This window comes from Pinus tabuliformis, chromosome 6, assembly GCF_031772625.1.
Source record: "Pinus tabuliformis cultivar Carrire ecotype Pingquan chromosome 6, CPIR1, whole genome shotgun sequence".
Taxonomy (NCBI): domain Eukaryota; kingdom Viridiplantae; phylum Streptophyta; class Pinopsida; order Pinales; family Pinaceae; genus Pinus; species Pinus tabuliformis.
In genome coordinates this window covers 1,672,539,780-1,672,566,316 of record NC_142292.1, presented here as the reverse complement: position 1 = coordinate 1,672,566,316, position 26,537 = coordinate 1,672,539,780, and the positions used below count along the sequence as shown (strand labels likewise).

Sequence of the window (26,537 nt, the reverse complement as noted above, 5' to 3'; positions counted from 1 at the left end):
CTCAATTGGAAAAGTCATGAACTGAAAAATATCCTTCTAACAAATTTAACCATTTATCTACGGCGTCTGCATCTATCAGGTCTTCAAATATGGGAATATCGAAGTTAACTTGTACCTTAAAAGGAGTAGCGCCTCAAGAGTAGTTGCTGGATGAATATGCATCACCTGTGTGTAGCCGTCAAAGGATTTGGGAAAACTGATCCATCATCGCGTCCCTTTGTCGCTCGAGGGCTTCCTTGAGCAACATTTTGAAAGAATCTCCTACCCCCTCATCTTTATTTTCTTCCGCCATGGGAGGTCGTTAGGTTTTGTGAGGCTGATCTTGTAATGGTTCAACTAGATCGAGCCTTAACTCCTTATACCCTGACCTCATTGGGCGCATATAAAGAAAAATAGAGAAAGAGCAGACCCCTCTGATACCATTGATCCGAACTTAAACAAGAATGCTACAACTTACAATATAATCATAAACACAAAGATGTAGCAAAAAAGCACTTCATTTCATTAATAGAAAAATACTAACTATGCTTATAAAAAAATGGAAATAAGATAGCTCGGGCGATGGTAGCTTATCTCTGAGAAGAGATGTGGCGGCTACATGCCTTTGAATTGAGTTACAATGAGGCTCAAGGACCTTTTTATTATTGAAAAATAAGAGAAATTCCTAAACAACCAAAACCCTAACCCAAGGAGATGTAACACCAAGAGTTTATGGGCCCCGTTGGGGTTAGTTGGGCACCCAATTTCCCGGGGTTGTAACTTGGTCATATTATCTCCATTTGATGCGTATGATACCTCTTTGGAAATATATTTTTGAGGAATACAACTACTATCATGATTGCTGTAGCAATCAATGATTTCTATTTTTCCAAGAAAACTTTGTTTAGGGCCTCAAAACATGTAAGGACCAACCTTATAATTTTTTTTTTTTAAATACTAAAAATACAACCATAAGAAAATAGCATTGGGAACTAAAAATTATTAAACATTATATAAAAATTTCCTGAATTTCACTTTATTGAACATATCATCTAATTTACATGTTATTAACTAAAACGATAATGAAGTCATATAAAATAATATTATAACAACATAGGTACCGTTCACCAGGAAACGAGATTCAACTTGACTTACCGCTATTTTCCCTCCTTTGTTGTCGGTTGCCTCCAAGTGTGAATGTTGACGTGCTTAATCCGAATGCAATGACCCACCGGTTGACCTCCCAGCCTACTCCTTGGGTACTCTCCTTCCCCGCGGACCCTCGAGTTGCAATGGGGTTGTACAATGAAGGAATGTATTAGCTAGTAGAGGAGAGCACTCTTTGGCTCAAAAGTCCCCTCTCTAAATTCCTCTACCTCACCAACACACTATAGCTCGTAGTCACTACTCTAACATAGTCTCATCCATCCAACAATAGGGTCCAGAAAAGTCCCTTCTCCCATGGTCTGCCCCTTCTTTTATAGGAGCCCTCATAGCTGACACTTGGCATTTCATGCATAATTAATTATTTGTGATAATCCAATAGTTTGATTATTCACCCACCTATGTGTCATTCTCTCATGAAGGATCTCCAAATTTTTTTTACTTAGATTTTAATTTAAAAATAATATTTTTCCTCACCTCAACAAAATTCCTATTTCTTCTCCTAGTTGTCTCTTGATCCCCCTTTTACTCCTTAACTTGTGTTCATTACTGAAGTCAATTGATAAGTCGAGATTTGATCCCCTATCTACTCTCTAATTTAACTCAAGTTATCTCTTATATGGATATTCTTATGTTGGTTGTTGCCACTTGGAGGTTCTCTAAATTTCTCTAAAATTCAATTTATAAGTCTTATTTTAATTCACCACCCTCTTCTCTTAATTAGGTTTAGTTATTTTAGGATTAATATTTATCCTCACATTTATGTCCCTCTTTCCCATTTTTACCTAATTAAATTACATTATCTACCTAATATTTTCCAACATGGGAAGGGTAGAGTTTTTAAGGTAAAATATTTTATTTCTTCCTATGATCCTCTTAACCCAAGTTTTATTCTTGATTTAATTACCTCGGTTTCTAACATCATTTTGATTGCAGTGTGTTTACCTGGTTTTCATATCTTGATTATATTTATTAATTTATTTATTTTTAATGATTCTAAGAGTGCCAAGTTTGGTTGTGCCCTTTAAAAACTTCCCTTGAAGTTCCAAGGGTGTCATGCCTAACAGTTTATTTGTGATGCCAAGGGTGCCAAGTTGGTCATGCCCTTCAAGAAATTCCCTTGAAGTTCCAAGGGTGCCACGCCACTTGACCTTCAATCATTCAGTGGCTACGAGGGGAAAGTATAAGTGCAATGACAAGGACCACTATCATCTCTTAGGTTTCTTGCTATAGTGAGACTAATGGTGTCAGGGATCAAGGAATCCGCCTTGATGCGCGCCCCCCGGTAAAATCCTCATGAGCGACCCAACTTTGGGACCTGCCCTCATGACATCGTGATCTTCAAGGTGAAGGTGTTTCAACCTTTCCAGCCTAAGTCACAGCGGGAGTGCTAGTGGGTGAGATCAGGGACACTGTCCCACCCCTTCGATGCAATTCCATCCAATGTTACAACCCCATCACCTATATGTGAGTCATTTGGCCAAGAAATTAATCTGTGCCTACAACCACTAACATATCATCAAAATATAGATAAACATATATATAGTAGGTTTCAAAATTAACTTAGAATTTCAAAGACAAAATATAAATTTTCGTCAAACCAGGTGTCATCAACTCATCATATGCGAGTGCCTCTCAGGAACACCCTATCTCCCACTTCATAACTTTGGTCTACCCGATGATCATCAACATAGCTCTTTTGTCGATCTTGTGCATCTTTTAGCCTTCCCCTACTCATAGTTATTTGTTCTTCCATCTCTTGCACCACTTCTGGTCCTATTAATACTCGGTCCTCTAGTCGGTCCCCACTGAGAGGTGTTCTGCAAGGTATTTTGTATAAGAACTCAAATGGCGCTATCTTGATCAAACTATGATAACTATTATTGTAAGCAAATTCCACGAGGGGTAAAACTCCTCCCATATCTTTTGTTGGTCCATCACATACATCTGAAGCATGTCTCTGAGGATTTGATTAGTCCTCTCTATCTGCCCATCTGTCTCAGGGTGATAATCAGTACTGAAGTTCAATTGGGTTCCCAAGGCTTCTTGGAAACTGGTCCAAAACCTTCGTGTAAAGACTACTCCCCTATCATATATGATATTCCTAGGCACTCCAAGAAATCTCATAATGTCATCAATAAAAACTCTGGCTATTTCTGGTGCCTTATATGTAGTCTTAACTGGTATGAAATGGGCACTCTTGGTCAACGTGTCCACCACTGCAAAGATGGAATCATGTCTTCTTGAGGTCATTGGTAGTTCCACAATGAAGTCCCTTGGTATAACTTCCCATTTAGATTTTGGTATCTCATGGGTTTGCAATGATCATGTTGGATGTCTTTGTTCAACTTTTACTCGTTGACACTCTAAGCATCTTGCTATCAAGTTCACGATGTCCTTCTTCATCCCTTTCCAAAAGAAGAGTGGTTTCAAGTCCGCACTCATCTTCTTAACACCAGGGTGTGCCATGTATACTGCACGATGTGCTTCATTCAAGATTAACTGGTGTATTCTTCATTCGGTGGTACATATATCCTTCCCCGAAATCGTAGTAGATCATCATTATCAAAGGAGTATTCTTCATATTTTGGGACCCTCATTTCATCCTCCCTCAAACTTTTGCTAACTAACTGATACTAGGTGTCTTTAAATTGTAAATCAAGCAGTTTCTCCCTCAAATTTATCTTTAAGGGAATCACTGAAAATATCTGAGGCCTCCTATCTAAAGCATCAACCACCCTATTTACGGTTCCTTTTACGTAAGTGATATCAAAATCATATTCACTAATTAACTCCGACCATCATCTTTGCCTTGCATTTAAGTGGTCTTGAGTGAATGTGTGTTGTAGCCCACAATGGTCAGTCCTAAGATCAAACTTCCTTCATAGAAGGTAGTGTCTCCAAATCTTTAGTGCATAAAAAAATGCTGCCATTTCTAGATCATGTGTTGCGTAGTTTTCTTCATGGGTTCTAAGTTTCCTCGATGCATAAGCTATTACTCTTCCTTCTTGCGTCAATAGACAAACCATCCCTTCCTTGGAGGCATCAATGCAAACCAAAAATCATTGTTCCATATCCGACACCTTCAAAATTGGTGTTGTTGTTAATAACACCTTTAACCTTTGGAATTCCTCTTCACATTTTTTTAGTCCAAATGAATTTCTTGTTCTTTCTTTGGAAATCAGTAATAAGACTTGCTATCTTTGCAAAACCTTCGACAAATCTATGATAATACCCTACCATGCCCATGAAACTTTGTATTTCATGAACATTGGTTGGTGTTGGCCATTCCATGTTGGCCTTGATATTTACCGAGCCTACTGTGATACCATCCCCAGAGATAATGTGCCCAAGATAATGAATCTTGGTTTGGTAAAAGGATCACTTTGACGACTTCTCGTATAATTGGTTTTCTCTAAGATAATGTAGAACTATCCTCAAGTGTCATGCTCTTCTAGGGTCTTTGAGTAGATCAAAATGTCATCGATAAAGACTTGTACAAACTTATCTAAGTGATCCCGAAATATTCTATTCATCAAACTCATGAAAATACTTGGGCCATTTGATTGTCCCAAGGGTAAACCTACAATTTCACAATGCCCAAATCTTGTCTTAAAGGCTTTCTCCGGGATATCTTCTTCCTTGATTCTCAATGATGATATCCTGACCTCAGATCTATAAATCATAGTTGCCCCCATCATTTGATTAAACAAGCCATCTATCCTTGGCAGAGGGTATTGATTTTTTTATCATCACTTTGTTCAACTGGCGGTAGTCAATTCACAGTCACCAAGACTCATCCTTCTTCTTAACGAAAATCACAGGGGCTCCCCACGGAGATATGCTAGATTGTATGAACCCCAAGTCCAACAGTTCCTTTAATTGGATCTGCAATTCCTTTAGCTCTGGAGCCAACATACGATAGGGTGCCTTTGCAATAGGCTCAGTGCCTGGTTTAAGGTCAATGGTGAAATCAATTTCCCTTTTTGCGAGTAGCCCAGGTAGTTATTCAGGAAATACATCCTTAAATTCAACAAGAGATGGATTTTTATCAAAGTTTTTAGAATCACCCTTATCGTTTAGAGCTAACACCGAGAACATTTGCCATCCCTTTCGCCTATATTTCATTATTTGCATGGAGGAGATGAACCTGAGGGACACCCCTCGGTTCCTTCCCCTTAATGATTTTCTTTGGCTGTCATCGTCTGTGAAATGTAGAATCTTGTCATTGCAGTCTAGGAGTGCCTCATGTTGTTCCAACCAATCCATTCCTAAAACTAGGTCATAGACCCTAAAATTTTGTATAAGGATTTCCATCCGTGCATCTCTGTGATGAGTAAATTTCCATGAGAAAGGGGCGACTATGTTTAGAAAAGTTCCTAAACTATTTATAAAAACAAAACATAGAAATAATATATTTTCGAGCACATTACACATGTTACGAGTACATCAAATGTTTAGAAAAATTCGCATTTTGTTTCAAGAAAGTGCTCACCATACGATTTGGCAATTTTATTAAAAATGATTCAATAGGGATCTTCACATGCTGCCAAGAGCGTTTTTTTTTTTGAGAGAGTATTGGTATTTATCCACAGTGTGTTCATTATATAAGAATTTTTTTTTTTTTATTTTTTATTTTTTTATTTTTTTATATCTTCTCCTTTATTTTATGTGATAATTCACCAATTCATAAAACATGATACAAAATATCTTAAAGCAAAGTTCTCTTTGCATACATACAAAATGTTGCAAAAAAACATAAAATAACAGAAGAAAATAATCATCACAATGTATGACTAAAGCATCCAAATATTTAAGGTAACCCAAAATACGCATTCATTCCTCAAAATTGTTGGGATATAATTCTCTCAAGCTATTATGTTTTCCATCTGGCATCTTAAGGCATGCATCCCCGTAGTCCTCGTCATATTTTTCTATTATAGTTATACTTACTTCTTCATATAGTCTTTTAAAATCCACAAAATGCTTCACGAATCTCTGCACATAGATATGTTGAGAACATCTCGGTAGAATAACTGTCATTTTATGCAGCAGTGGAGCACTTCTGAGAAGAGAACTGAGCAGAGCAATTTCCTATCCATTAAATCTTGAAACCTTGAAATTCACTTTGTTCAATATTATTATTATTATTATTATTATTATTATTATTTTTGTGAAAGAGTTGAGCTTGATCCCACCAAGTTTGTTCCTTGTTTCTTCGGATTCTTGTTTTCCATGGAGGGTTCTTCAAGATTGGAAAAGCTATTAACTTGCATGGAGAGTTTCTCAAGAGAAAAAAAAATTGAAACGTTCTTGCAAGAGCTCTTCAAACGAAAGTCCTTCAAGATGGGAAATACTGAAAAAGTTTTGAGATGGGGAAATATTTTCTAGGAAGAGTTCTTCAAGATTGGTAAAGCTATTTAGAACTATGAGAGAAGACAAGTATTTGTTGAATCGACGAAGGATAAGCTTTCTCAACAAGGTCCTGTTCGAAATCCCTTCAAGCAGTTGAATCTGCATTGTGGACAAATTTAAAGACCCACAACAATTAAGCTCCAACCTCGATATAGGGTGAAAACCATGTACTTCGATACGCATCAGCTGTAGGCAGTTCAATGTTAGTGAGCTTGGACGATTATTGTCTGTACAATCTAAATTCTTGAGATTCACTGCAGAAATTTTCGTATTGTTAAGCCCATTACAGCTTTGTACCGTCAAATTTTCAAGAAGAGGGCATCTTGTTACAAGATACTCAAATATAGCATCAGTGATATGTAAACATAATAGAAAACAGGTTCTAAGACATTTGAATCTGCCAAAGCTATATGTGGGCTCTAAAGTCAAAATACTCAAGTTAATAAATGTAAGACAATCACAAGAAGAAAAAAGGGTTGGAAGATACGATAATTACCAAGTTCCAATTCAAATTCGATACGATAAAAATTCAATTTTTTTTTTCTATACAAATATTGTTCATTTTTTTCTCATTCATTTTTAAATTATTTTTATAATTACAAATTACCAAAAAAACCACACTTTTCCTTTTAAATTTTTCTTAATGGTCAAAACTCAAAACTTCAATATAAAATCTCTTCCTATTTTTTTTAATTAATACATATTTAAAAACTAAATATTAAAAACTTATTTATGTAAAATCCCTAAATAAAATAAACATATTTATATTTTAATTAATATATATTTGAAAACAAAATATTAAGAACTTAATTATGTAAAATTCCTAACTAAAATAAATATATTTAAATTAAATTTATAGAAAGTGCTAACTTTCACGGTTCAAGTTCAAATTCTTTCTTTTCTCATTTTTTTCAGAGTTGTAAACTTTTTAATACAACAGTAAAAACGAAAAATAAAATTTTTCCCTACTAATAATTAGTTGCCATTTCCTATAGTCAATTATTAACCAAATTGTAAAAGAATGTACATTGCAACGAAATAAGCGGCTCCGAGCTTCCAAAATATATTTATTTATTTAAACATTAGCGGTTGAAGCGAGATGCAGAAAATATAACTCGTAAAAAGTAAATTCGTGAAAAACAAAAAACTGTTAACCAGATTGCACGTTATCGTGGCGATTACCGAATCGAATCACTATCGAATTATTAGAAATACGAATCAGATTCCCCCGACAAAGTCCCCCCGGGACAAATTTGATAACAATGGAAGATACAAGGGTGAGTTTACACTCCGAGTGGTGAAGAAATAGTATAATCAATGCAACTGGATGTGCAAGTACAGATTAAAAAGGGGAGTCGACTTTTCTGAAGATTCGTTGAGCTTTTAGTTCCATTTATTTAACCATTGAATGTCAGAACATTACTAATGGAATGCCGTGGAAGATGTTCTGCTTGAGACACAGGAATTCAAGAGCAACGTTGAATACATGTGCTGGCTGCCCGATAGTGTCTACGTATCTACTTATAAATTAGACTAGCTTAGCCGAACTACCCTATTTATGTTTACTATTTTGCTTGTTAGCTTCAAGTGGCTGTAAGTTATGGCAAGAGCTAACCAGCCTGCCATAGGGCATTAAATGCCCGTATGTTAGGCTAGTCAAAGTATGGATGTCGAATGGGTCCATCTTCCATGCATCCTCATTCCTGCGAACGCATACAGGACTTTCCGGGAACGCTGGCCTACGATCGACGCGCTGGCACTGGGACCCAGCCTCAAACAACCACCTCGTCTCCCGCCCAAAATTCAACTTTCATTTTCGAATGCCGATTCCCGGTTCGCACCTGCTCTGCTAATCCTCTGCTCCCGTCTGCGCCTGCTCTGCGCACCCTCTGCAACAGCGATCGAGTTCCCAAACATCCCCTGCGACCGTGGGACCCTCTGCGCATCCTCTGGAATGATCTGCGCAACCTCTGCACAAACATCTCGTGCTGTCCACCTTTTCGTGTAAGATTTCATTCCGTCGTTGAAGAGAATCCTCTTTTACTATGTACTCATCAATTAAATCTAAGCGTTGTCTGGCTCGTCTATTCACCTGGTTCTGAAGGCTGTTACTTTCATATTCGTTAGTTGCAGTTTTGGTAAACAAAGATTGGAACCTCTCTCCATTGTTTGAAAACTCCGTATTTAAACAGACCCAAACCCTCCACTCCCCAGCTTCTCAGAAAAATTCCTGGTCGCAATTTGCAGTTCTTTATATGCAAAAATGGTGAGCATCGTTGCATCAAAACCGTCATCTGCAGCGGAACTCTTTGCCAATTTCCATCGCTTCCAACCATAAAAATTAAGTGTGACAATCAACGAAAACACCACAAGACCAGCAAAAAACCCAATCAACGCCTTCAGATTCACCTTATCCCTGGAAAAAACATTCTCCGGTAAATCACATGCAGCGACCCGAATATACAACAATATGCTATTCCTGCTACCCTTGTATACGCAATTAAATTGATTGCGACTAAGTTATCCAATAAAAGTTGAATGACCGCATGTAATACCACATTGCAATGCTGCAAATTAATTTCACCAGACACTAGTGCCGTGGCCATGATTTATTTGATGGCAATGGTTGATTCTCGTCGATGAAATGTATATGGAAGATGCAAACATTAAAGAAATGGAGAATAACTTCGACATATGGATGCAACAAAACAAATGGTTATCCTCATTAATGCAAGCCCTGAATTAATTGTCCATGTTGAGAAAATTACTAGTCTATTTAGCGTGTTTTGAAATCTTCTTCGCAGTATATATACTTCGAAGGCTGCTAATTCCCCATCTGGCTGACATAAATTGCTAGTCCATTTGAAGATATATAAATAAGTAATTGGAGCAGGTGCAAGTTTTGGATGACTTTGATCCAACAGTATTCCATGTGGGCATCTTAGCCCAATGTTTAAACGAAGCACTAAAAATAAATCTCTTTAAGATACAACTAGGCAGTAAACAGGTTGCAGATGTAAACTGTTCTGTCCAAAGATATATGACTGCCCACAGCCCCTCGAAAATTTCCAATTGTGAAAATGTCCACCCGAGAGTGCGAATGCACGTTCACAACATTTATTGTAGGTACAGCTGCCTTTTTAGTAGAGATGGGAATTTCCTGAAATTCAATCACAGAAAATGTAGTTTTGCCAAAGATGATAAAGTCCAGCACCTCCCAAATTTGCAATGATAAAGGACTTTAGAGTACAAAGTGCTGCTTGTTATTAAAAGTAGCAATGCTTGATGAAAATAGCAAGAGAACCACCTATCCATTTAGAGGAGGTCGTCACTCCCAGTGAATATACGTATCACCAATTCTTTGATAGCCAATCTCACATCCAATTACCCCCATCATATGAAAGCACTTTTTATATATATAATATTACTTGGAAGTAGATGGCAGCATAGTCGATTATTCTCCATCCTCTAATGGTTCTTCTTCATAATCATCTTCTTCATCAACATTAGCATCCTGGTATTGCTGATACTCAGAAACCAAATCATTCATGTTGCTCTCAGCCTCGGTGAACTCCATTTCATCCATGCCCTCCCCTGTGTACCAATGAAGAAAAGCTTTTCTTTTGAACATGACAGTGAATTGTTCACTGACTCTCCTGAACATCTCTTGAATGGAGGTAGAATTGCCTATAAAAGTAGATGACATTGTCAATCCTGTGGGAGGAATGTCACAGACACTGGATTTTACATTGTTTGGAATCCACTCAACAAAATAGGAGGAGTTTCTGTTCTGTACATTCATCATCTGTTCATCTACTTCTTTGGTGCTCATCTTCCCTCTGAACATTGCAGATGCAGTTAAGTACCTGCCATGCCTAGGATCAGCTGCACACATCATGTTCTTTGCATCCCACATTTGCTGGGTTAGTTCTGGGATTGTAAGGGCACGATATTGCTGAGAACCCCAGGAGGTAAGAGGGGCAAAACCCACCATGAAAAAATGCAGATGAGGGAATGGGATAAGGTTGACAGCCAGTTTCCGGAGATCAGAGTTCAACTGGCCAGGAAATCTAAGGCAGCATGTAACTCCACTCATAGTGGCCGAGATCAGGTGATTCAGATCCCCGACTGCATCAAAAAAGCAAATACACATTGATAGCAGGGACAGAATAAGTCCTTAAAGACTAATTTATCAACATAGCATTGAAGAACAGAAGTGAAATAAGCTCCTATCCACTAGGAGTAGATTTTTAAATAACATATCAAATAAGGTCTCAGTTCTCACCCAATCTACAAGTTTCTCTAAGCACTGATACGTCAAGACCAAAATATGTATAAATTTCCCAGGGCATGCATCAGATACAAAGTAAATTTCTGAAAACAGGAGTTACAGTCTTACTTAAAACGTATAAATCAAAATAAAGCTAGGATTACTAAGATAAGTATTCATTGGATGCACTGCTAAGGTGTCTTGCCCATAAAAACATAGCTACCCTCTCTGTGCGTCTTAGATGCATAATTATAGATCTTTTCCTTACTCCAGAGTAATTTGCATTTCTCTGGTTTAGATGGATATATTCTTCAGAGAGGTTGGTTAACTGGCTAGGAATCCCTAAAGCTCAATGTGGCTGGACAGGGAGTACTGGAAATCCCAAAAGCCAAATGTGACTCAAGAGGAAGTGTTAGAAAATAGCATTTCAAACTTTGCAAGCCAGGTTGTCATGATGAAAAGAGCATGTGGATCAAAAAAAGCTGGACGCAAAAATTTTTACTAGAGAATCGCAGCAGGCAATACTGCAAAATTGACCTTTCACTAATAGTCCTACCCCTTCTGCTACCACCTTTGCCTTTGCTGTTGCTATTTCTAGTACTTGCAGAGCAGCATTAGTCCATTAGTTCCTCACAGTAGTAACATATTATTTAAGCATGGCATGGGTAGGAAATATTGTTTTGTGCATTAGTCCATTAGTTCCTCACAGTTCCTGAAAGTCTATAATATTGTTTTGTGCATGGGTAGGAAATATTGAAGGGGAGATAGGGAATTATGCTCTAAATGTGTTTATATCTGGTGGGGTCTTGAGTGTAAATTGTACACACAACAAAAAATTGCATTTCAAGTGGTGTTCAATATTTATAGTATGAACTGTTGCTCATATGTTTAGTCAATAATCATGTTCCCTCATTTGTATAGGGATTTGAAGAATGAAGAAGTGGGACTTGATCAATGAGTTGGAGGTTGAGGACCCAGAAGGAATGATAGAGTTTTCAGCAGAAGATTTGACATGGACAGAAGTAGCAGGAGATCAAGTCGCAATTATTCCATATTGTCGACTTGAGGATTTTATAAGTGGAGAGCAAATGAGGGAAATTTCACCTACTCAATTTGTTGCTAAAACTCGACGAATTAAAGAGGTGAAGGATATCAAGAGGACAAATTCTTCAACATATCTAGAATATGTTGTGTGAGTCTCTCTCTTTCTCTCTCTCTATCTATATATATATAAAATTTTGATTTTAAGTTCACTATGTCAAACGTGCATAAATATTTTATTTAATTTTTGGTAAATTCTTGATCACAGATATTGGTGTGCCTATGGTCCAAATCATGTACAATCCAGCAATGTAGCTAAACCTGGATCCACAACTATAAAACGTCTTCCACGTCACAGCATCAAAGTTGGTTGTCAGTGTCACTTTATTATGCGACGACTTGCTCTTAGACCAAATGATGTCGTTCTAATATATACAGCATGCAGACATATTGATGACAAAAATGTGGTTTGTCATGGAAATGAGGCAAATGACATGCCCAAGAAATTCAATTTTGCGCCGCATTTAACAGAGCATATACGAACTATTGTTGAAGATTTGGTTCGTGATGGTTTTAATGTTACGATGATCTGGGAAAAATTTATCTATGATTTAAGGTATGGATCTGGTGAGTTGTTCAGAGGGGCACCTCGAGATTCTTTCATGACAAGAAAGGATGTGTCAAACATGTACAATAGTATCAAGAGGCTAGAGTATGTGAAGCATGAAAGTGATCCAATGAGTGTGGATTGTTGGGTTAGTGAGTGCCCAGAGAGCTTTTTCTTCTACCAACAACAAGATGTTGTTAAAAACATCCCTTTCATTATAGGCATACAAACTAAGTGGATGCTTTCAATGATGGTGAGATACTCACACAACAACATGTTATCAATGGATTCCACTTTTAGCACTAACAAATATGGGGTAAACATATTTACCAAAACTTCATTTATTCTAGTTTATTTCAATGTCGTCCTCTTATATGCTTATAATCTTGTTTTCTTATTGTAATGCAGTATCAACTGTACACCATAATGGCTTTTGATGATCATCACAATGGGATTCCAGTGGCATGGGTAATATCATCACGGAATGGTACTCCTGATATTTGTAAATGGATGTCGCAATTATTTGCAAATGGGAAAAAGGAAAACCCAGATTGGCATGTCCAAGCTGTCATCACAGATGATGCAGCAGCGGAAATCGAAGCATTAAGGTGAACCTGTTTTTTCTTTTTAGAAGAGATAAAAAGCAATAATGTTCAAGGATATTCTCTTATAATGTTATAATGTTTCAGGACTTGCACAAACTGTACACTATTGTTGTGTGTATGGCATGTCCGTAGAGCGTGGCTGAAAAATGTTGGAACGAAAGTCAGGGGAAAGGAAAATAAAGTCCGTATCTTCCGTGCTCTGGGATTAATCATGCATTCGTGTGAAGATGATGCATCTGTGCAACATGAAATTCAAAGTTTCTTTGATGAATTCAAAGAAGAAACAGTGTTTTTGGATTATTTTGCAACCAACTGGTTAAACAACAACAAGTTATGTAAGTATCCTAAGGTTGCATTTTATCAGTTTATTTTGTAATTGACCATTTTCTATTGTTTTTTCGCATCTAATATATGTTTTTTTTCCAGATATGTGGGCAAAAGCATATAGGGACTTCCCACATTCCAACCAGGACACTAATAATGCTATCGAATCTTATCACCGGTATCTAAAGCAAAGGTACCTCTGTGAGAAGAATAATGCGTCCCATAGAAGGGTGGATTGGCTGTTGCACCTATTATTAAACAAGGTTGAGTTGTATTACATTCACATGCAACGTCTAAAAAATGCTGGTTTTGTCCGAGCTTCAAAAATTGAGCAACAAATAAATTTAAGTAAGTGCAAAGCAAAGAATATCCCAGATGAAGATTGTATGGCTGATGGAAACAAGGAAAGTGAGTACTTGGTTCGTAGCCAAACTACGGCAACTCGTGATACATGGTATCATGTCATCTATAAAGGGTTGAACCTAAACTTTTGTAATTGCAAATGGGCCCTAAATGACAATATTTGTAAGCATATTCTAAAAGTTGAGATGGTAGTGAATAACAATGTTTCAAGGGGCAATGAATTGCCTAATGTCTGTAGGTCTATTACAGAAAGACCTGGATATTTACTTGATTTAAATGAATCATTTGTAATGAGCCCAGAAATTGAAACGAACCTTCCAGCTCCTTCCACTGATTCAACCATTGTAAGGCAAGATAGCGCCCTAACAATCGATGAGGAAATTAAACTTGTGATGTCATCAACTCATAAGATATTGAGGGGTTTATTACAAATAACACCCACAAATTTGGAGCAGGCATATGCACTAAATCAATTGGTAAAAAATGTAAGCCAAGAGTACAATAATAAGAAATTTGATGTTGTAACTCCATCCAAGGTCACTACCAAGAGGCGACATAGTTTTTTGAGCCCAACAAAAAAAGGGGGGCAAAGTGTTCCTGCGTTGAAATCAAGAAAATATGGATCACAATTTCTAAAGGTTGGACGGTGTCGTGGAAGGAAAAGAAGCATGAATGAACAATTGGAGATTTCTTCTACAAAAGAAATCAATCTGGACCACACATCTAGAAGGGTACAAGGTTCTATTTTGCAAAATACTGGTATGGAAAATATCAATTGATGTATCATTTTATGTGAAATTCAAAATATCATTATCTTCATTTCCTTCAATGCAATTGCATAACAATGTGTTTTTTTTTTGTTACAGCTGAAGAATCCACATCTCATCATACTTCAAGTTGCCAAGTTCGTTTATTTCATGAGAATAATGTGGATCCAAATATGGGGGGTTCATTGATTCATTTTCCATTTGATTCACCACATCCACCTCTCTCGTTTGATCATCGAACCCCCTAGTTGTTTCCACCAATTGCACCAAATTCATTCATTGGGCAACCTATTTCAACCCATAAAATTTTGCTTCCACACCCTAGGGTGATGCCCCCTATTGTACAACCAGTCGGATTGTATCGCCGCTTGCACTCTATACAGGAAATAACGGGTGAAGAGAACAATCAAAGTGCCAGCAATCAATGTCGAGATGACAAATATTCGAGCTAATGAGTATTCATGGATATAATATGGGCATAACCCTATAAAGGGATCTCCTAATCCAAGAACATGTTGTGTGCATGATGGGTTGAAAATGTTTTTGGATATGTACAACATTATCTAATTTCAATTTTGTATGGTTATTGTATTGAGCTATTGAAATCTTTTTGTTGAACTCAAAGCATATAAAATCTCAGTGTAAATGTTGGCTGAACTCTAACAAACTCAAGGAAAAGGTTTTTTGCCTTTTTGCTACTATAAGCTTGATACATCCTTTTTGGATAATAGTATAGTGTATTGTACATAAAGGCAGAATTGGAACTCTGATATATCAGGCTGGCTCATTATTGTAGATGTTATTTTGGCATGTTGCTTCAATTCAAAATGAATTTCAATGTAAATTGGTGAAAATTGGTGAACTAGCATCCTAATACAGCCATTGAGATCTTATTTATGCATGCAGAATTGCATCCTGAACAAATCTCGATATAATTTGCATCCAGACACTCTGAGCATATTAATTTGCTTCACACAGCAAGCTTCAGCAGTCAACCCTGCACATCAATTGCTGCAATATATAGCACCAACTATCAAAAAAATCTGATCTCAACTCTAAATAAGCAACCCAAAGCTGATCGTGGAAGCACATTCTCAAGTTCATCTTCTCTTACACAAAACAAGCCTTTAAAGTTTACAATCAGGATATTAAGCATATGTTACATACAGAACATTGTATCACCAAATCCCAATCTACAAATTCCATAGGAAAATATAGAAAGGATAAGCATCACTTCCCTTCGACATTGGGTCAATAAATTCTATTTATTGATGATACAAATCTGAAAAGAGATGTCAGGTTTGCAATAGACTGAAGTTTTTTCCCGCTTCCTCGCACAGACAGAAAACACCATGATTTTTTTTTTAATTTGAAACTAATCATTTCAATCAGTCTCCTCCAATGGCTCTATTCACGCTGGTATACAGCATCCAAAACAACCCAAAATTTTATATCCAACCCTTAAAATCCACATTCATAAAATTTAACTAATCTATTTATTTGACATTAATAATTTAAATTGGTCTCCTCCAATAGCTCTATTCACATGACACACTGGTATACAAATATCAAACAACATTTCCATCCAGAAATTAACTCAAAATAGGATGAAATTGATTTTGTATCCTGGACTGCAGGTACACAGAAAGTGGATCTCATTTTGTCTGATTATTTCATAGACATAAAATAGCAACAATAATCTTTTCATATTGCATTCTTTTGGAAGAATGCCAATTAGACAAAGGATAACAATTTGACCTGGAAGAATAACTACTCTAGATATGAAAATTTGCATAACAAGACTGCCAGCACTAGTACTTGCAGAGCAGCATTAGTCCATTAGTTCCTCACAGTAGTAACATATTATTTAAGCATGGCAACCACTTGAGGAGAAACTTCAGTAATAGGGTTGGGTCTTCAGAATATAAACCCATGTCATGATGCATATTTATCACACAACAAGCTTCAGCAGTCAACCCTGCACATCAATTGCTGCAATATATAGCACCAACTATCAAAAAAATAGGAATATAAACCCATGTCATGATGCATATTTATCACACAACAAGCTTCAGCAGTCAACCCTGCACATCAATTGCTGCAATATATAGCACCAACTATCAAAAAAATAGGCGTTTTTGGCCTAAGCAGCCCAGACATTTCAATGTGCTGGATCCATTGGTTAAGGAGGTGATACTGATATTTCCTTCACCTATGTGACCTATTTTACGTTTTGATCCATGTGGCATTCACCCCTTTAGGCTTTGGTAGAATAGCACTTATAAGACAAACCAATACCTATCACCCAAACCACTTAGCAGACATTTTTCCATTTCAGAGATGTGTCACTTTTAGGGTAATGTTCCACGTGCATAATTCCATCCAAACATCTGGTTCATGAAAATATGAAAAAGCCATGTTTGTGTGTCCATGGTCTGTGTGTATTGAAATGCTAGGAGTCTTGGTCCTTGGACTAACCCTCTTGTCACTAACTTATAAACTCTCTCCAGTGGCGCAAGTTTATTCCAGGATGACCTGAGACAGGAAAGAGCCTTGGTCTGTTGTTTCAATGGCTTCTAGCCAAGCTGTTCAGCACTTGTGGTCTAAATTGTTGCAAACTGATCTATAGACATTGTGGTAAACTTATGTGCCAAAGGTTTTCTTCATATACTATTTTCAGAACCCAAAAGGCAGAAAGCTAATCTTGGAAGAACCATGGGTCAAAAGTACACCTGGTCGTTTTATGAAACCAACATTTCCAGACTTTGATCCAATTTCCATGTCATATACACAACCCCTGTGTGGGTAAGACTTCCCTTACATCTTTGGCATGGTAGTTGGTAATACTTGGATAATTGCATTCTTCCTGACAAATGTAAGCTCAAGGATGGTTTGAGGCTCTGCGGATTGCTGGATAGTGTAATCCTTAAGTGTGATGGGGCTTGCTGTAGGCAGCGTGTAGGTTATAAAAATATGCCTTTTAGATGCAAGATATCACAAAAAAAAAGAACAGACAATCAGATGGCTAAGTGTCCAAAAAGGTTGCAACAAACAGAAGGAAAATTTTGCATTACCACATACCTGAGTGGTTTCACAAAGTGAGGAAGAAGAGTCTGGTGGGAAAAATCAAAATACCTAGGAAATGAGCTAGTTAGCTCTTCTGCAACAACATCGATTGAAATCCAGAGGGAAGAATCACCATGGAAGCAAAAGATCTAGGAAAACAAGAGACTACCGAAAAAAGCAATCCAGATGTAATCAGACCATAAATACCTTTGTCAAATTCTCAGATACAATATGAGGAAAAGCTTCAGGCCTTGCAAATTTGGAAAACATTGTTAATAAAAGAGCCAATCAAAGAACATGAACAATTTAATCAATGAAGTTTCCACCCACAAGCTAAAGCCAAAATCCAGGATTGTCTTCATCATTTTTTATAAGCTTTTTCAAATTTTCTAAGTAATGAACAACCTCTGGTGGGGATCATGACCTAGGAGGGTTTGTTCGTAGTCCTGTCGAATTTATTCCTGATTTCATTGTTATTGTGTTTTGCATGCTTTAGATCTGCTGGTCTTACTGTGCATTTAGTTCAAGTGTCAGTAGGTATGCCTTTCCAATCAGCTGCCCGGCCCTTGAGATGACCTTGGAGAAGATGGGCACCCAAGAAGGCCTGCAACTTTGTCCCCAAGGTTACTGCAGGGCCATATTTTGGTTTGCATTGTTCATCCTCAAGTTAAAATTTCTTCTGATGAATATAAGGATACTTTATGAAGCAGGCAGCCATAACCTTGTTGGAGAGTTTGTCAGTTGTAACCCCTCTAAGAACATGATTTGGGCTTGGATTATAGAAGCCCAGGATCCATTTGGCTGGCATTTCCCAAGCATGAGAAAACCAACAGGGGGGTTTTTATGTTTAGGTTTCTAATGAATTAACAAAAGTTGTGAGTATCATGCAGTGCAAGGCTGCAAGACCTGGATCTGTAGGAATAACCGAGTTATCAATTTGACCAACCTGTTTCTATTGTCAAATCCTGAATACCATATTAAAGACTGCATCCTTACGGTTAAGTTGCAGACTATAGTTCCTGAACCTCAAGCTCTTTAGTAGGCCCCTCTGAAATGGGTTAATTTAGCATTCTGTGAAATTAATCAATTAACAGATTTTAATCCATTTTTTCAATAATAATAACTTTTCAACTGGCCTAAGCTGCCTAATTTATTTGTCTTTCTCAAAACTGAATTAGATTAAACACCTTCACTTTACTTTTGAAAGATGGTAACAATCGTATGAGAAATATTCACTGTTCACAGATCCCCTTTTAACATCATATGAGAAATCTTCACTGTTCACAGATCCCCTTTTAACATCATATGAGAAATCTTCACTGTTCACAGATCCCCTTTTAACATCATATGAGAAATCTTCACTGTTCACAGATCCCCTTTTAACATCAACATCCATCATCATTCAAGTTTTGGCAACCTTGAATTTAGCCTTCCCACTATTGCCCATTGTGATTTGTTGGGCTGCAATATTAGCAACCTTTCACTGTTCACAAGTCACTTTTTTTCCCATTTTATAAATGTTTAAGATTCAAATGCTTCTCTCTGTAAATACTTTGAATTTAGCCTTGCCTTTTCATGCCCCACGGTGGTTTATTGGGCTACTGCAATATTTACCATCACATGGAAAGCCTTTCACCGTTCACAAATCGATAAAGTGAGAATGGCAGTTTCCAACATGGTACATAATGTGGAAACGAAGTCAATATGACTTTTTTTTTTAAATGTGGTACATCATGTGTAAACAAAGTCAATAGAAGAAAAAAGGGATCGGATTTGTAACATAAAGTTACCATTACATTGAATATTATTAAAAGAAGAAAAGATAATTCAGCACCCTAGCTGAGATATCTCTCCCTTCAAAATGGGGTCACATTTCATCATTTCTAGTTTATGGTTAAAAAAAAGGGTCCTCAGACACTATTTTGAAGCCATTTTACAAATTATTAGAATCATATGATTGTTTAGACCATTTTTTACAAGCATGTTTACTCAGCTTTCATGTGTAAATCTCATCAAGGTCTCTGGTGCTCGGAAGAGTATGTCTCAATCTTTTTAGTAAATTTCTCAAATTCAAAATTATCTTTATCAATCACAGCAGCTTAGGTTTTTGTATACCTTAATCTTTGATAACTCAACTGTGTCATTTGACTGTAGCCCTTGCTCTGTATAACCATTCACAGTTGAGCATCCATTTACTAAACACCATGACAGATGACTGTTTAGTTAAAATTCTCAAATAGTTGGATTCATTGTGCAAAATTAGGGTAGAGAACCATACTGTTCTTTCATATATCGTACACTGAGAAAAGACTTGAAACCATACTATAAATCACCATGGTCAATTTATCATTTTTCTAAAAATAAAGATCAGAATCTTGATTTTACATGCTTCATATGTATAAGTTATCTTATTAGAAGAAAAGGAAATAAATTTGAAAAAAGAAAGTGAAAACGGAAGTACTCGTTCATCCACTCCCAACTGCAAGAAGATCCAAAAACATATTTTGAATAAACAGGATGAATTTGCAGGTTGCCTGAATGAAAAAATCGGTAACATATGATCTATTGAGCTTCAACTTTTGTCATACTGGGATGCAAATTGTGCATGCCACCTATGTCGGAGTTTGCAGGAACTTTGCATGAGCATTCCGGAGAAAATTCAGGGGCTCTTTTTCCCAAAAAAATATTTTACCACAGACCATTATCAAGCACTGTCTACAAAACTGTAAGTAAATATAATTACATTATCTGGACTCTGCCCAATCCTATACACTGCAAAAAGGTTCCAGAAATTGGAAGCACTTTCAGCAAAATGGAGAAATGGCTCCACTAAAAAGTTGAAAACTCATTGTCCTGCTGTTATTTGGCTTACTATGCCTTTTTCCACAAGGACATGAGTATAATACAATGAAGTTGCATGGCCTTTTCAACCCCTTATGTTGCCAGCACAGCTCTCAACGCCATAACGAGCTAGTAATTGAACAAGTTTGTCTCTAGATAGAGGCTGCAAAGGGGAAAGAAAATTTAGGAACAAAATATAACTCAGAAATAATGCACAACATCGGAAGGAAAAATCAAGCCTGAAGAATATGTTGGACAGGTAATACATACCTTTGTCTGAAAATCATCCACACCAGCCTCAAAGAAGAGGTCTTTATCAGATTGCAAAGCATTTCCAGTGAGTGCAATAATTGGTGTCTTAACTCCCATGGATCTTAATTGTCTTGTAGCCTGACATAAAAGCCAGTCTTTTCCAGGGTAAGAATGAATCGAAATGTGAACCCACAATAAAAAGTATTGTGCTATATGAGAACAGAGATGATTAAATTAAAAAATCACAACCAGCCAAAATGAAAAAAACCTACAGATCCAATGAGTTAAAACTTATTTACCTCATGTCCATCCATGACAGGCATCTCTTTGTCCATTAACACAAGATCATAAGTTCTGCCCTGCTTGAAAAAATCCATTTTCAGCTTCTTCACAGTGAAGGTTAAGGTTTTCAAGCACTTTCCACAAAATTATCTGACATGGACAAAGATTTAGGAAAACAATGAATGATATATTGACACCAATTTTTTGGGAAATAAGCCTTCTAGGGAAAAATGTACTAGCCTAAGAGGGCAATTGAAGAAAATAGGCTCAATCCAGGTACCAACTTACTCTATTGATTAATGTATCTTCGACAAGCAAAACTCGTCTGCGGGAGCTAGGATCCTGCGATAGGGGACTCTTTGACTTGATGGTTCGAACACTATGAACTCTGGACTCTATCTGAGATGAACTGCTGAGTTCATCCTGGAAATTGGATGCTGATTTGCAATCTGTTGTATTGATTTTATAAACGTCCACTGCAGCATTTGTTCCTCCACAACTATGATCCAGTACCATAGGATAGGGAATCAACAAACAAAAAGTGCTATCCTTGCCATTTATAGACTTTACTCCAATAAAACCACCCACTCGTTCAACAAAACGCTTTGCCATGCTCAATCCTAAACCAGAATATGCATGGTTTGGGTCCTGCCCTATTGTCATTGAGTATGGCTCAAACCACTTTGACTGATCCTGCGAAGAGATTCCTGAAATTGTAGTATTTCATTAAAACTTGGTAATGCATCCATCATACTACAAACCACAGACAGGGCATCGGGGATGACCTTCATGGACAATATAACCACAAACTTTCCCTGTGCAATACTAAAATCTATTGAAGCTTATTACTTTGGCAAAGAAAAACTTTCAAGAATTCTAGAGGTTGCGTAGATCGTTCCAGAGGATGCGCAGAGGGTCCCACGGTCGCAGGGGATGTTTGGGAACGCGATCGCTGTTGCAGAGGGTGCGCAGAGCAGGCGCAGATGGGAGCAGAGGATTAGCAGAGCAGGTGCGAACCAGGAATCGGCATTCGAAAATGAAAGTTGAATTTTGGGCGGGAGACGAGGTGGTTGTTTGAGGCTGGGTCCCAGTGCCAGCGCGTTGATCGTGGGCCAGCGTTCCCGGAAAGTCCCGTATGCGTTCGCCGGAATGAGGATGCATGGAAGATGGACCCATTCGACATCCATACTTTGACCTGCCTGACATACGGGCATTTAATACCCTATGGCAGGTTGGTTAGTTCTGGCCGTAAGTTATAAAACATCTACAAATAATGAAAAATAGGTGGGAATGTGACCCCAAATACGATATCTCTGAAACACCATATCCCCAAATACAAGATCCGCAATGGAAGGTAATTCTGTTTAATGGTGTATTTATCAACAATGATTATCAGAAAGATTTGGTTCTGAGGCCATTCTCTTTATAACACGCACATTATTCAAACTCACTAAGCATCGCTGGACATATCACACGCACATTACTAACACTTCATTGACATCTGAATTTAATTGTCTGAACAACTCAACTAATAACTCATCTTAACTCATGCATGCGGGTGGTTATCTCTAACAATTCCATCTGGTTAACAATCACAGCCAGTTAAATGGAACTGGTGTTACAAATAAACGTCACAGGCCGAGTTATAAAAATGGCCTTCGATTTAAGCAAATAAGAGCAGCGAAGTAGAAATAATTCGAGGTCGAACCAGCGTTCGAGGTTTTTCCTGGAAACTTTTTTTTTTTGACATGGATCTTTATTACACCAATAAAATTAGGCCCATGTTACATGCATGTTATTTCTCTAATCTCGATGTCAAAGTCATTGTGAACATTGTATTATACCAGTGGCATAGAATTTGATTCACAACCCTATACTAGATGCAAGCATGTATTTATATGATTTATTACTTTGTTATCCAGAAGAAGAAATCACCTGTCTTCTTCGTTCTTTCAAAAGGAAGCCATCACATGTGCGGCAAAATGGAATTCCATTCTAAGTTATATGGTTTTTATATTTTTATTTATTTAAATAATTTAGAATTATAAAATATTTTTACAAATATAATTATAATTCAATTTGTTTAGAAAATAATAAAATTTTGGAATTTAATTATTTCTCACATATAAATGAAATATAGAAATACTAATATTATATTATATAGAATTATTAAGATTTAATATAATGTAGTTGTTTATTTTGGTTTGGAAATTTTGTAATTTTTTTTTCATAAGAAGTAGTATGTCTATATGTGTTATTATTCTAAAGGATAACATTTGAAGCAAGTTTAAAGCTTTTTGAATCCTTATGCCATTTAGACATTCATATTGTGTCAGAGTTGTTCTTATATTCAAATCAAATATATGAAGTACTCGTGTTTCTGTTTATAATTATTTGCATTTTATTCTTATAACTTTAGGGTAGAATGTGGTAGATTTTTAACAAAACTAGTCATGCATGCATGAGCCCATAGGTCTCAAAGGTTCAACATAGCTCTGATACCAAGTGTAAGGACCAATGTTATAATTTTTTTTTTTTTTAAATACTAAAAACACAACCATAAGAAAATAGCATTGGGAACTCAAAATTATTAAACATGATATAAAACTTTCCTGAATTTCACTTTATTGAACATATCATCTAATTTACATGTTATTAACTAAAACCATAAGGAAGTCATACAAAATAATATTATAAAAACATAGGTACCATTCACCAGGAGACGAGATTCAACTTGACTTGCCGCTATTTTCCCTCCTTTGTTGTTGGTTGCCTCCAAGTGTGAATGTCAACGTGCTTAATCCGAATGCAATGACCCAACGGTTGACCTCCCAGCCTACTCCTTGGGTACTCTCCTTCCCCGCAGACCCCCGAGCTGCAATGGGGTTGTACAATGAAGGAATGTATTAGCTAGTAGAGGAGAGCACTCTTTGGCTCAAGAGTTCCCTCTCTAAAGTCTTCTACCTCACCAACTCACTATAGCTCGTAGTCACTACTCTAACATAGTCTCATCCATCCAACAATAGGGTCCAGAAAAGTCCCTTCTCTCATGGCCTGACCCTTCTTTTATAGGAGCCCTCATAGGTGACACTGGGCATTTCATGCATAATTAATTATTTTTGATAATTCAATAGTTTGATTATTCACCCGCCCATGTGTCATTCTCTCATCAAGGATCTCCAATTTTTTTTACTTAGATTTTAATTTAAAAATAATATTTTTTCTCACCTCAACAAGATTCCTATTTCTTCTTCTAGTTGTTTCTTGATCCCCTTTTACTCCTTAATTTGTGTTTATTACTGAAGTTAATTGATAAGTCAAGATTTGATCTCCTATCTACTCCCTAATTTAACTCAAGTTATCTCTTAGATGAATATTCTTATTTTGGTTGTTTCCACATGGAGGTTCTCTAAATTTCTCTAAAATTTAATCTATAAATATTTTTTTAATTCACCACCCTCTTCTCTTAATTAGGTTTAATTATTTTAGGATTAATATTTATCCTCACATTTATGTCCCTCTTTCCCTTTTTACCTAATTAAATTACATTATCTATCTAATATTTTCCAACATGGGAAGGGTAGAGTTTTTAAGGTAAAATATTTTATTTCTTCCTATGATCCTCTTAACCCAAGTTTTATTCTTGATTTAATTATCTCGGTTTCTAACATCATTTTGATTGCAGTGTGTTTACCTGGTTTTCATATCTTGATTATATTTATTTTTAATGATTCCAACAGTGTCAAGTTTGGTCGCGCCTTTCAAAAAATTCCCTTGAAGTTCCAAGGGTGTCACACCTAACAATTTATTTGTGATGCCAAGGGCGCCAAGTTGGTTGTGCCCTTCAAGAAATTCCCTTGAAGTTCCAAGGGTGCCACGCCACTTGCTCTTCAAGAATTTAGTGGCTACGAGGGGAAAGTATAGGTGCAATGACAGAGACCACTATCATCTCTTAGGTTGCTTGCTATAGTGAGACTAATGGTGTCAGGGATCAAGGAATCCGTCTTGATGCGCGCCCCTTGGTAAAATCTTCATGAGTGACCCAACTTTGGGACCTGCTCTCATGACATCGTGATCTTCAAGGTGAAGGTGTTTCAACTTTTCCAGTGCAAGTCATGGTGGGAGTGCTAGTGGGTGAGATCAGGGACACTGTCCCACCCCTCCCATACAATTCCATCCAATTGTACAACCCCATCACCCATATGTGAGTCATTTGTCCAAGCAACTAATCTGTGCCTACAACCACTAACATATCATCAGAATATAGATAAACATATATATAGCAGGTTTCAAAATTGACTTAGAATTTCAAAGACAAAATATAAATTTTCATCAAACCAGGTGTCATCAACTCATCATATGTTAGTGTCTCTGGTGGTTTCCTGCCATACTCAATAATCATCAGTAACAAAGTTTCTCAGTGTTATTCATTGTCATAATAGCATCATCAACATCACCTAGTCATTTGCATCATTTTTCATTGTGAACCGGAACTAATGCAAGTAGGTAACATAGGGGACACATCTATCATGACTACCATCATCATAATACATATCCATCAAAGCTATCAACATCGTAATATCAATAGAAAACATACCTATCCATCAAAGCTATCATCGTCATGATATCAATAGACAACATACATATCCTTTACTGCTATCATCATCATAAATTCAATAGAGACCAAACATAACCATTTATGCTTCAATCATCATAATATCAATAGAGAACATGCATAACCATTAATGCTACAATCATCATAATACCAATAGATAACATACAAAACCATTAATACTACCTTCATCATAATATCCATGGAGAACATACCTAAACATCACAACTACTAATATCACAACCACTAATAATAGAGTCATGTGTCTAGATCCTCAACATGAGGTCCTCAAAGAATAATGTGTGGGCCTTAGGGCTAAATAAATTTTAATGTCATATCATTGTCAGTCCACTAGAGCAGGGCACTGCAAAATGTCTCTGGAAGTTGAGGACCCGAAAAACTGCCAAAAATAGTAAACTGTGGTACAATTAAGGAAACTGAAAAACTGAAAGAAACAATGGTGAGGGTCCAAGTGGAATAGGCGGATGACCACTAATATCCACTTGGATCAGAATAAGCGTAAGAAGAAAGAATTTATATTGAATTTTAGGTAATCAAGTAATGTTGATGCTTTCTTTCTCTTTCTCTCTATTGTTGTCAAGTGAAGCTTATCATTTTGATTGGTGGATTTAAGATCCAACTTATATGGAGAGGATATTAAATTGTCATAAATGTATGTTAGCAATCATTTAGTACATATGAACTAAGGACTTAGATTCCACATAGGAGCCAAAATTCAGTTAGGAAAAAGACTAGAGCCATTGAAACCCTCGACAAAAATAGAGTAATGTGAAGAGGTTTAAGGCATGTGTAGATTTCTATTCTTTTCATTTAATGTGATATGAGATGCAATTATTTATATTTTCTATATATCACATGAATAATAACCAGATAAATCCCATTGTTATTTTATTTTTTCGCAGTGTGCATTTCTCTCTCTAATATGATA

At 36.7% G+C, this 26,537-nt stretch overlaps 2 pseudogenes across 1 annotated transcript; one reads left to right on the top strand and one right to left on the bottom strand.

The window, feature by feature from the left end:
- Positions 1 to 10,023: 10,023 nt before the first annotated feature.
- Positions 10,024 to 10,583, top strand: LOC149265389 (uncharacterized; annotated as a pseudogene).
- A 9,774-nt stretch (positions 10,584 to 20,357) lies between these two features.
- Positions 20,358 to 21,616, bottom strand: LOC149265388 (two-component response regulator ORR41-like; annotated as a pseudogene). The gene is made up of 4 exons (XR_016251157.1): positions 21,265 to 21,616; positions 20,994 to 21,126; positions 20,713 to 20,832; positions 20,358 to 20,605 (listed from the first exon to the last, which is right to left on the bottom strand). The product of XR_016251157.1 is annotated as a two-component response regulator ORR41-like (transcript).
- Between the last annotated feature and the right edge of the window lie 4,921 nt (positions 21,617 to 26,537).